The following is a 12,877-nucleotide window of genomic DNA, read 5'->3' on the forward strand; positions in this document are numbered from 1 at the left end:
ATATTATAACAAGATTTTCTCTTAAATACTTTTTTTTTTTTTTGTGAGGAAAATCGGCCCTGAGCTAACATCCATGCCAATCTTCCTCTTTTTGCTGAGGAAGACTGGCCCTGGGCTAACATCCATGCCCATCTTCCTCTACTTTATATGGGATGCCACGACAGCATGACTTGGCAAGCAGTGCGTTGGTGTGCGCCTGGGATCCAAACCAGCGAACCCCAGCGGCTGCAGCGGAGCACGCGCGCTTAACCGCTTACGCCACCGTACTGGCCCGTCTCTTAAATACTTTTAAAACATTATTTCCTTTTAGCCCTATAATCTCTCTGGAATTTTATGTGTTGAGTGTAAGGTAGAGGTGGCTATTTTTCTCCCTAAATGAATTGCCTATTGTTTCAGCATCATTTATTGAAGCATAATAAAGTATTGCAACAGTATTATAAACACTGCTCTGTTTCTGTAACCTGTTCTCTTTCATTTATCTGTAGGTGTTTCTGTACCAGTACACTATTTAATTTCAATTGCTTTAAAAGACTGTATTTTTATAATTGATAATGCAGTTCCCCTTCATTGTTTTCTTTTTTCAAAATGTTCTTGGCATTTTTGTATTTCTCGTCTACATAAATTTTAGAATCAGTATGTTAAGTTCTACAAAAAAATCTTGTTGGGATTTTTTAATGGAATTGCCTTGAATTTATAGATTAATTTGGAGGAAGAATTTATATCTTTGCAATATTGGGTGTTCCGACCCAACACCATGGTATGACTAGTTAGGTCTTTTATTTTCTGCTGTGAAGTTTTCTAGTTTTCCTTATATTGGCTGTGTTGAGTAGTAGGGAAAAGAATGGGTTCTAGTGCTGTGCTACTTGGGTTCAGTCCTGCTAAATAAGTTTGGGCAAATAAAAAACCTTTTTTGTGCTTCAGTTTCCTAATCTATACAGTGGGAATAGTAACTTATTAGGGTTATTGTGAGGATTAAATGAGTTAAGACATATAAGTTAATACATTTAAAATGTGATCTATTTTTATTAGGTATATATTTTGATATTTTATAGTTTCTTTTGCTTTTGTGAATAGAATCTTTTATTTAAATCTCATTTTAATTGGTTACCTTTGATATATAGGAAAGTTCATGATTTTTGTTCATGGTTCTTGATTTGGATACTTTGCTGAACTCTGTTTAGAACTTATAGTGTTTTTTTTTTTTTAATTCTCTTGCATTCTTTAGGTAATCATATATTTTGCAATGAATTGCTTTAGCTTTCAATATCTTTGCCTCATAATTCTTATTTATTTATTTATATATTGGATCTTTTTTCGTTATCTAAGACTTCCAATACAGTGTTGAATAGAAGTGATGATAAAGAGCATTTTGTCCATGACTGTCTTTAAATGGGTTTGATGTTGATTTTTTATGGAAGCTAATCCTCTATAAAGCTAAATTTGTTAAGGAGTGGGTTTTGGATTTTTATGAAATTATTTTTATTATACAAATAATGTGTATATTTTTATTACAAAAGATTTAAAAAGTATAGAAATTGTAGAGTAAAGCATGCAAGTTCTTCCTTGCATCCTGTTCTACTTTTATTCCTCTCCCGATACTGTTACATTTGGTTTATATCCTGTTAGTTCTTTTGTTATACCTTTATATACATTTAATTTGTGTGTACACATGGTTTTATTTATTTTTATAAACTAGGTGTTAGATTTTATCTCATATTTTGTTTCTTTTAGCAGATATTAAGTACCTATCATGTATTAGGCATTCTTTTGTTCATTCTTTTCATTTAGGCATTAACATTCTTTTGTTCGTTCAACAAAGGTTTCTTAAATGTTTCCTAAGTGCTAAGTGATGTCTTAGGTGCTGGGGATATAGTAGTGAAGAAAACAAAAAGCCCTGCCCTCAGAGCTAACTTTCTAAAGGTGCAGACAGAAAATTAAAAAAAAAACAAAACAAAAACCAAGTAATGATAAATCGCGAAAAAAGTTAAAGCAGGATAAAAGAGGATAGAGATTGACTCGGGTGCTCTTTTGGATAGTGTGATCGGAAAAGACATTTCTGAAAAGGGGACATTTCAGCGAAGAGTTCAAAGAGATAGAGCAGCCATGCAAATACTGTATCTAGGGCAAGGGCCTTAGGGCCGGGGGAATAGCAAGCACAAAGGCGTGCTGGTGTGGGAGCCTGTTTGGTATGTTCAAGAAACAACAATGAAGTCATTTGGTCAGAGCAAAGAGCATGAAGAGTTGCTGGGAAAGAAGGTTGGAGAAGTGGTGGGGGGCCAGATTATCTGGAGCCTTATAGGCCCTGGTAAGGATTTTGGATTTTCTTCCAAGTATGATGGGAAGCCATTGATGGTTTTTGAAAAGGGAAATGGACTTGTATTAATTTGTTAGGGCTGCCGTAACAAAATACCACAGACAGGGTCGCTTAAACAATGGGAATTTATTTTCTTACGATTCTAGAGGCTCAAGACAAAGATCAGGATGTCAGTAGGTTTGGTTTCTTCTGAGGCCTCTCTTTGGCTTGCAGATGGCCACCTTCTTGCTGTGTCCTCACATGGCCTTTCATCTCTGTGCACACATGTCCAGTGTCTTTGAGTCCAAATTTCCTCATAAGGACACCAGTCAGATTGGATTAGGCCCCAGCCTAATGGCCTCCTTTTAACTCAGTCACCTCTTTAAAGGCCCCATTTCTAAATACAGTCACATTCTGAGGTATCAGAGATTAGGACTTCAGCATGTGACTTTTGGGAGAACATGCCTGATCTGCTTTCTTCAGGCTGCTGAGGATAGACTGGAGGTATATGTATGGGGTGGGGGTGGAGGGTAAGCTGGGGTATTGAAGGAGAATGGACAGGGAGACCAGTTAGAAGGAGACTAGAGATAGGGACGGCATGGAATAAGGAAGTAGCTGTGGAGTCGATGAGAAGTTATCAGATTTGTGATTTACTTTGGAAGTAGGATGCATAGGATTATTTTGAAAGTAGAATACCTTTAGTGTTTTTCCCCCCTCCGTTCTCTATTTTTGAGAATTTTAAGCTAGTAAAAATATGTACTTTACAAAAGCTGAGCAGAGTCCCCTTTACTCCCCTTTTTAACCTGCCTTTATGTCTGCCTCTCTAAGATTCTTTGTCTCTAAGATTCATCCTAGAATTCATTTCTGGATAGATTGTTTACATTCTTAGAAAACAAGCTCTTCCATTTTAATGTGTCCTACTGCTGCTATTTGGTTACTTATTTGGCATGGAGGAGCATGGCCTGACTGGGGTAGTTATTACTGAATGAAGTTCTTTAATTATCATTTAAGAAATTTGTAAGACTGTAGTATTTGATATATACAAAAGAAAACATGCAATTTTTATGTAAGTGGTGGATAATAAACCCCCAAAATGGATAACCTGATCACTCAACTTAAAAACTAAGATCTACTTACGTCACCTTCCCCATGCTCTCTCTGTATCCTCCCATGTTCCCCCTCACAACAACTATTCTGAGTTTTGTGTTTATCATTCCTTTGCTTAAAAGTTTTATCACATATATATGTATATCTAAACAATATGCTGTTTACTTTTGCTTGTTTTTTGGCTTTATATAAATAGTATCCATATGGTGTGTAGTCCTCTGATTTCCTTTTTTCACTCATTATTATGTTTTAAGATTCACCATTGTTGTAGCTTTTTATTGGATTATGTATTTCCCTGTTTTACAATATTCCATTATGTGAAAAAAAATTCCATTGTGTGAACATACCACAGTTTTTCCATTCTGTTGGCAGAAGACATTTGGATTGTTTCCAGTTCAGTTAATAATTGAGCTTCTTGTCCTGAGGCTATTCCTACTCTTTTCATTTATTGATCTGGAGCTTAGGCTTTCTCAGGAAGAACTAATATCTTATCACATGTATTTAGGCCTGTGGTTCTCTTTTCTTTTTCCTCCACTATTCTGATTAGATTTGCATATTATCTTCTAATAATTTCTAAAAACTTCTGATTTGCTGACAGTGGCCTTTTCTGTTTTCTAAGTCTGTCATGATTTTATTCTCAAACAAACCAAAACAAAAAATAACCACAAATTTTTTTTCCTGTTAAAGTGTGATTTTTGATACGGAAATGAGATAAATTTATTTGTTCAGTCTTCCTTCTTGAGCCAGAGGCTCCCTTCTTTGTCTTTCTTTGCATGTTATTCTTCCCGGTTTCTGTTAAGACTCTTTTTTTTTTTCTTTTTGTTTATTGAATAAATTTCAGATGTAACTTTGGGTAAGTTTAAGGTGTACAGCATGTTACTTTGATACGTTTATATAGTGTAATACGATTGCCAATGTAGTGATGTTTATCACATTATGTAATTATAGTACAATATTATTGTCTATATTTATTATACTGTGCATTAGATCTCTATGGCTTATTTACTACTTATTATGGATTTATACCCATAAACACGAGCACTCTTATTCCCTCCATTCCCCCCACCATCCCCTGGTAACCACCATTTTACTCTGTTTTTTACAGGTTTAACTTTTTTAGATTCCATATATAAGCAATATCATATAGTACTTATCTTTCTCTGACTTATCTTGATTAGCTTAATGTGCTTAAGGTCTGTCCGTGTTGTTGCAAATGGAAAGGTGTCCTCCTTTCTCGTAACTGAATAATATTCCATTGTATATATATATACCACATCTTTTTTACGCATTCATCCGTTGATGGGCATTTGAGTTGTTTCCATATCTTGGCTGTTGTGAATAACGCTGCGATAAACATGAGAGGGCATATATCTCATTGGAATCCTGTTTTCATTTCCTTTGGGTGTATAGCCAGAAGTGGAATTACTGGATTGTATGGTAAATCTATTTTTTGAGCAACCTCCTTATTGTTTTCCAGAGGTTAGACCAATTTACATTCCCACCAACGATATATAAGGATTACCTGTTTACCACATCCTTGCTGGCACCTGTTGTCTCTTGTCTTCTTGATGATAGCCATTCTAACGTGTGAGGTGATAGCTCACTGTGGTTTTGATTTGCATGTCCCTGATGATTAGTGATGTTGAGCATCTTTTCATGTGTTGGCCATTTTGATGTCCTCTTTGGTAAAAAGTGTATTTAGCTTTTCTGCCCATTTTTTAATTGGATTATTTGGTTTTTGTTATGAAGTTGACTGAGTTCTTTATATATTTTGGATAGTAACCCCTTATCTGATAAATGGTTTGCAAAAATTTTCTCCCATTCTGTAGGTTGTTTTTTCATTGTAGTTAACTTTTGCTATGCAGAAGCTTTCTAGTTTGATGAGTCCTATTTGTTGATTTTTGCTTTCGTTGTTTGTACTTTTGGTGTCATGTTAAAAAAGTCATTGCCCAGACCAGTGTCAATGAGCTTCTTCCCTACGTTTTCTTCTAGGAGTTTTATGGTATCAGGTCTTAGGTTTAAGTCTTGATCCATTTCGAGTTAATTTTTGTGAATAGGGAAATGGGGGTCCAATTTCATTGTTCTGCAGGTGTGTCTCCACTTTTTCCCAGCACCATTTTTTTTTGTGTGTGAGGAAGATTAGCCCTGAGCTTATATCCATTGCCAATCCTCCTCTTTTTGCTGAGGAAGACGGGCTCTGGGCTAACATCTGTGCCCATCTTCCTCTGCTTTATATGGGACACTGCCACAGCATGGCTTGACAAGCAGTGCATTGGTCTGTACCCGGGACCCGAACCTGTGAACCCCAGGCTGCCAAAGCAGAGCATGCGAACTTAACCACCACGCCACCAGGCTGGCCCCCCAGCACCATTTGTTGAAGAGACTGTCCTTTCCCCACTGGGTATTTTTGGCTCTCTGGTCAAATATTAGTTGCCTGTATATACTGGGATTTACTTCTGGGCTCCCTATTCTGTTTCATTGGTCAGTGTATCTATTTTTGTGCCAGTACCATACTGTTTTATTACTATGGCTTTATAATATACAGTCATGCACTGCATGATGACATTTTGGTCAGTGATGGACTGCATATACAATGGTGGTCCCATAAGATTATTGCCATATAATAGCCTAGGTATTATTGCCATATAATAGCCTAGGTATGTAGTAGGCTATACCATCTAGGTTTGTGTAAGTACACTCTATGATGTTCGAATGATGACGCATTTCTCAGAACATATCCCTGTCATTAAGCAACACATGACTGTAGTTTGAAATCTGGAAGCATAATACCCCTGTCTTTGTTCTTTTTTCTCAGTATTGCTTTGGCTATTTGGGGTCTTTTGTGGTTCCACACAAATTTTAGGATTGTTTTTTCTATTTCTGTGAAGAATGCCTTCGATATTTTGATGGAGATTGTGTTGAATTGTAGATGGCTTTGGATAGTATGGCTATTTTAACAATATTAATTCTTCTGATCCATAAACATGAGATGTCTTTCCATTTATTTGTGTCTTCTTCAGTTTCTTTCAGCAAAGTCTCGTAGTTTCCATTTTACAGATCTTTTACTTCCTTGGTTAAATTTATTCCTAAGTATTTTATTGTTTTTGATGCTATTGTGAATGGGATAGTTTTATTTCTTTTTGAGATGCTTCTTCATTAGTGGAAAGGAATAAAATTGATTTCTATACATTGATTTTATATCCTGCCACTTTACTGAAATTGTTGAGTAATTCCAATAGTTTTTTGACTGACTCTTTGGAATTCTATAGATCATATCATCAGCAAATAGTGACACTTTTACTTCTTCCTTTCAGATTTGAATGCTTTTATTTCTTTGTTTTGCCTAATTGCTCTAGCTAGGACTTCCAGTACTAGGACTTCTGAATAGGAGTGATGAGAGTGGGCCCCCTGTCTTGTTCCTGATTTTAGGGGAAACACTTTCAATTTTTCTCCATTGAGTATAATGTTAGCTGTGGGTTTGTCGTATAAGGCCTTTATTATGTTGAGGTATGTTCCTTTTATACCCAATCTGTTAAGGGTTTTTGTCATTAAAGGATATTGTATTTTGTTAAATGCTTTTTCTTTGTCTATTGAGATGATCGTGTGATTTTTATCTTTCATTTTATTGATGTAGTGCATTACACTAATTGATTTGGGTATGTTGAATCACCCTTGCATCTCAGGGATAAATCCCATTTGTTCGTAGTGTATAATCCTTTTAATGTGTTCTTGAATTCAGTTTGCTAATATTCTGTTGAGAATTTTTGCATCTATATTCATCAGGGATATTGGTCTATAGTTTTCTTTTCTTATGGTATCCTTATCTGGTTTTAGTATCAAAGTAACGTTGGCTTTGTAGAATGAGTTTGGAAGTTCCCTCCTCCTTGATATTTTGGAAGAGTTTGAAGAGGAATGGTGTTAATTCTTCTTCAAATATTTGGTAGAATTCTCTAGTGAAGCCATCTGGTCCTGGAATTTTCTTTTGGGGAGTCTTTTGTTTACTGATTCAATCTCTTTATTCATTATTGGTTTGTTCAGATTTTCTGTGTCTTCCTGATTCAGTCTTGGTAGGTTGTGTTTCTACAAATGTATCCATTTCTTCTAGATATGTAATTTGTTGGCATATAATTGTTCATAGTAGTGTCTCATGATTCTTTTTTTTTTTAATTTTTTTTAAGAAAGAGAGGATTTTTTTTTTTTTTGAGGAACATTGGCCCTGAGCTAACATCTGTTGCCAATCTTCCTCCTTTTTTTTTCCTTTTTTTTATCCCCAAAGCCCCAGTAGATAGTTGTATGTCATAGTTGTACATCCTTCTAGTTGCTCTATGTGGGACGCCGCCTCAGCATGGCTTGATGAACAGCGTGTAGGTCCGTGCCCAGGATCCGAACTGGCAAACCTCGGTCCCCCAAAGTGGACCGCGTGAACTTAACCACTACGCCACTGGGCCTGCCCCTCTTATGATTCTATGTGTTTCTGTAGTATCAGTTGTAATGTCTCCTCTTTCATTTCTAATTGAGTCGTCTTTCTTTTTTCGTAGTCCAGCTAAAGGTTTGTCAATTTTGTTTATCTTTTCAAAGAACCAGCTCTTAGTTTTTTCATCCTTTCTATTGTTTTTCTGGTCTCTATTTCATTTATTTCCACTCTGATCTTTATTATTTCCTTCCTTCTGCTAACTTTGGGCATAGTTTGTTCTTCTTTTTCTAGTTCCTTGAGGTGTAAAGTTAGGTTGTTTATTTGAGAACCTTCTAATTTCTTAATATATGCATTTATTGCTATAAACTTTCCTTTTTTTTTTTTTTTTTTTGGTGAGAAAGATTGGCCCTGAGCTAACATCTGTTGCCAATCTTCTTCTTTTTGCTGAGGAAGATTATCCCTGAGCTAACATCTATGCCCATCTTCCTCTATTTTGTGTGTGGGATGCCACCACACATGGCTTGATGAGCGGTGCATAGATCTGTGCCTGGGATTCAAACCTGCAAACCCCGGACCACTGAAGCAGAGCACATGACTTAACCACTACGCCACCAGGCCAGCCTCTAGAAACTTTCCTTTTAGAGCTACTTTTGCTGCATCCCACAATATTTGATATGTTGTATTTCCATTTTCAGTTTTTTCACGGCAATTTTTTGTTTCCTATTTGATTTCTTCTTTGGCCCAATGGTTGTTTAGAAGTGTGTTATTTAGTTTTCACATATTTGTAGATATTCTCACTTTCCTCTTGATATTGATTTCTAGTTTTATACCATTGTGGTATCAAAGAAGATAGTTGGTATGATTTCAATCTTCTTAAATTTGCTAAGATTTGTTTTGTGGCCTATCATGTGATCTCTCCTGGAGAATGTTCCATGTGCACTTGAGAAGAATGTGTATTCTGCTGCTGTTGGATTGCATGTTCTGAATATGTCTACTAAGTCCATTTATTCTAAAGTATCATTCAATTCCAACCTTTCCTTGTTGATTTTCTGTCTGGAGGATATATTCATTGCTGATAGTAAGGTATTGAGTCCACTATAAATATTGTATTGCCTATTTCTCTCTTAAGATCTGTTATTATTTGCTTAATATATTCCAGTGCTTGGGTGTTGGGAGCATATATATTTACAATTGTTATATCTTGAGGTACTGACCCCTTTATCATTGTGTAATGACCTTTGTCTCTTGTTACCCTTTTTGGCTTGAAGTCTATTTTGTCTAATTAAATAAGGCTATGCCTGCCTTCTTTTGGTTTTCATTTGCTTGGACTATCATCTTATATCCTTTTACTTTGAACCCATGTGTGTCTTTAGAGATGAGATGAGTCTCCTGTGGGCAGCATATAAATGGGTCTTGTTTTTTAATCCATCCAGCCACTCTGTGTTTATTGAGTGGTGAGTGCAATCCATTTACATTTAGTGTAATTATTAATATGTAAGGATTTACTATTGTCATTTTATCTTTTGCCTTCTGTTTTTTGTCTTTCTATTGTTTCTTTTTCCTTCTGTTTCTGTTTCTCTTTGTAAATTGGTGGTTTTCCATGGTGATTTCCTCAGTCTCTCATTTTTTTATGTTTCATGTCTCTACTCTAGATTTTTGCTTTGTGGTTACCATGAGGTTTATATAGAACACTTCATGGGTAAAATAGTCCTTTTTCCGCTGATAGCAATTTATCTTCATTTGCTTATAAAGGTTTCATCTTTTTACTCTTCTCTTTTCCTTTTGTGTTTTTTGTTTGTTTGTTTTTTTATGAGGAAGATTAGCCCTGAGCTAACATCCATTGCCAATCCTCCTGTTTTTTTTTGCTGAGGAAGATTGGCCCTGGGCTAACATCTGTGCCCATCTTCCTCTACTTTATATGGGACACCAACACAGCATGGCTTGACAAGCGGTGCGTTAGTCGCACCCAGGATCCGAACCTGTGAACCCCGGGCTGCCAAAGCGGAGCACATGAACTTAACAACTATGCCATTGGACCAGCCCCTCTTTTGTGTGTTTTTTTAGGAAGATCAGCCCTGAGCTAACATCCACGCCAATCCTCCTCTTTTTGCTGAGGAAGACTGGCCCTGAGCTAACATCCGTGCCCACCTTCCTCCACTTTATGTGGGACGCCGCCACAGCATGGCCTGACAAGTGGTGCGTCGGTGCTTGCCCGAGATCTGAACTCCACCTGCCAGCAGCAGAGCGTGCGCACTTAACTGCTACGCCAGGGGGCTGACCCTCTTTTGTGTTTTTGATGTCACAAAGTATCTCTTTATATGTAATTTCTTCACCGAGGTGTAGTATCTATAGTTATTTTTAATTCTCTTTTCATTTAACTTTTATGCTATAATTAAGAGTTTAATATACTATTCTAAAAACAGTTACAGTTTTCTGATTCTGACTATGTAACACCTTAATCAGAGTTTTGTGAACTTTTTTCTTTTCGTTTCAGTTGAAGAGCTCCTTTCAACATTTCTTTTAGTCAGGTCTAGTGATGGTAAACTCCCTCAGCTTTTGTTTCTCTGGGAAAGCCTTTATTTCTCCTTCATATCTGAAGGATAACTTTGCTTGATAGAGTATTCTTGGCTGGCACTTTTTATCTTTCAATATTTGAATATGTCATTCCACTCTCTCCTGGCCTGTAGAGTTTCTGCTGAGTAATCTGCTGCTAGGTTAATGGGGATTACTTTGTAGGTTACTGTCTTTTTTCTCCTGGCTGCCTTTAAAATTCTTTGTCATTGACTTTGACAGTTTTAATATAATGTCTCTTGGAGAAGGTCTTTTTGTGTTGAGATAATAAGATGTTTCATTAGCTTTGTGGACTTGTATATCCAGTTCCTTCTCCAGGTCTTGGAAGTTCTCAGCTATTATTTCATGAAATAAACTGTCTGCCCCCTTCTCCCTCTTTTCTTCTTCTGGTATACCCATTATTCTTATGTCAGCTTTTCTAATGGAGTCTGATAGCTCTCGTAGAGTTTTTTCACTTTTTAAAAATGTTAGTTCTCCTCTTCCACCTGAATCATTTCTAGATTCCTATCTTCTAGCTTGTTAATTCTCTCTTCAGTCTGATCTGCTCTATTTCCAATGCATTCTAATGTGTTCCTCTCATTTATTTGGTTCTTCAGCTCCATGATTTGTTTGTTTTTAGAATTTCAATCTCTTTGGTCAAGTACTCTTTCTGCTCATTAATTTCATTCCTGAGATCATTGTATTGTCTTTCCGAGTTTTCTTGTAGCTCACTGAATTTCTTCATAACAGCTATTTTGAATTCTTTATGAGTTAGATTGTAATATTCCATGTCTTTGGGTTTGGTTGCTGGAAAATTGTCATTTTCTTTTTGTGATACCTTATTACTGTGGTTTTTCATGGTGTTTGAGGAAAAGTACCTCCACTGCCATATTTGAAATAGCAAACACCTTTCTTATTTAGGCAAGGCTTTGTTTACTTTGATTCTTAAAGTTCAACAAGTTGGTGATTAGGAGCCTTTACTATATAGCACAAGTTTTTGGTTTCTCTTTACAAAGCTGACTCACTGCTAAGGTTGGGAGCATGCATATTAAAAAAAAAGCTGACAGAGACAAGAAAAGGGTGGAGGCAGAGTGGCAGGAGGTGTATGCCTAGCGCTTGGGGCTTTGGGTCTGCCCACAGCCTGTTAGGGGGATCCTCGATTGGGAGTGTCGCAGTGGTCCCTGGGCATTCCTCTTGCCAGAATCCCAGGGCAGGCAGCAGGAGACACTTCCCTTCAGTTCTCTTTGCCTTCTTCCCTTTCCTTTCCCTCCCCTCAGTCACTGCAGTTTTTCCTCAGACAGCAATGAGTCCTTTCAGCTGCAAAGTGCATGGCCCGGTAGACCTGCCACTCACCACCTTTGGCCTCTACCTCCTCTGCTAGGAAGATCGCGCTGTCCTGCTGCTGGTCCTGCCACTGCCTCAGGCTCCACTTCTACTCCCCTCGCTTTGCAACCTCCTCCATCGTCCAGTCTACTCATTTTCGGGTGGACAGATGGATGAATCTCTTAGATGTCCTGGTATGCTGTGCAGAGATACTTTTTTTCGGTTATAGATGTCCAATTAATTGTAAATCAAAGGAGAGAGAAAAAAGGAACAACTTATGCCACCATGATGCTGATGTCACTCTCCAACTAACTTTTTTTTTTATCTTCAAGGCTCAAGTTAAGTGTACCTTGTCTCAGAGGCCTTCTCTGACTGCTTCCTTCTTTCTAACATTCTCTGTTTAACTCTATCATTCTGTATCGTACTGGCTTAATTGCAGTGTATTGTACTAGACAGTGAGTGCCTGATGGTGAGGAATGTGGTTTTATTCTTTTTACCCTTAATGTAGCAAGTATCTGATACATTAAAATCTGCTAAGTGAATGCTTATTGAATAACACATGAAAGAATGAATATAAATGGGAGACGTTTGTAGTAGGCACCCAGTCATCAAACTGGCATAGCAGTTTTACTAAATAGAATAATCATCTTCCTGCAGGGCTACTACCAATCTGTGAGATTTAGTTTTCTTAGAAACGTAGCCATTTTTTCAGCCCATAAAAACAGGTTTGGAGACTGGTAAAAATATCAAGTACATTGTACTGAAAGGAATCAGCAGAGTTTAAATATATGAGATTTTGCTTTAATATTTAAGCTGTCATGACCACTCTGTATATTGAGGAATATGTTTCTCTTAGTTAAGTCTTCTGTTATGGTAGAATGTTTATTAGGTACTTATAAACTAAAAAAATAGTAAAGGAAGCCAAGTGATGAGTTTGTTGTATATGTTTAACTTCTAAAATTTGGTTTTTGAATAGGTAAATATATTCTCATAATTAAAAATTAAAAATTACAAACAGTGAAGTGTCTCATCCTTTCCCACCAGCTGCTCAGACACTGGTAAGCTTTTGAGGTTCCCCTTCCCAGAAGCAACCAGTTTTATTTGTTTAAAAATAGTGTTTGTTTTGTGTGTGTGTGTACTTGGATTTTTTTTTTAATTCTGCTAAGTTGATCACTTGTGTTGGTGTAGCA

At 36.8% G+C, this 12,877-nt stretch overlaps 1 protein-coding gene across 2 annotated transcripts in view; it reads left to right on the top strand.

The window, feature by feature from the left end:
- Window positions 1-12,877, top strand: part of NRDC (nardilysin convertase) — a 101,291-nt gene that overhangs the window by 20,638 nt on the left and 67,776 nt on the right. The gene's annotated exons all lie outside the window — the stretch shown is intronic.

The sequence above is a fragment of the Ceratotherium simum genome, chromosome 22 (genome assembly GCF_057802395.1).
Source record: "Ceratotherium simum simum isolate JZ-2026a chromosome 22, ASM5780239v1, whole genome shotgun sequence".
Lineage (NCBI taxonomy): Eukaryota > Metazoa > Chordata > Mammalia > Perissodactyla > Rhinocerotidae > Ceratotherium > Ceratotherium simum.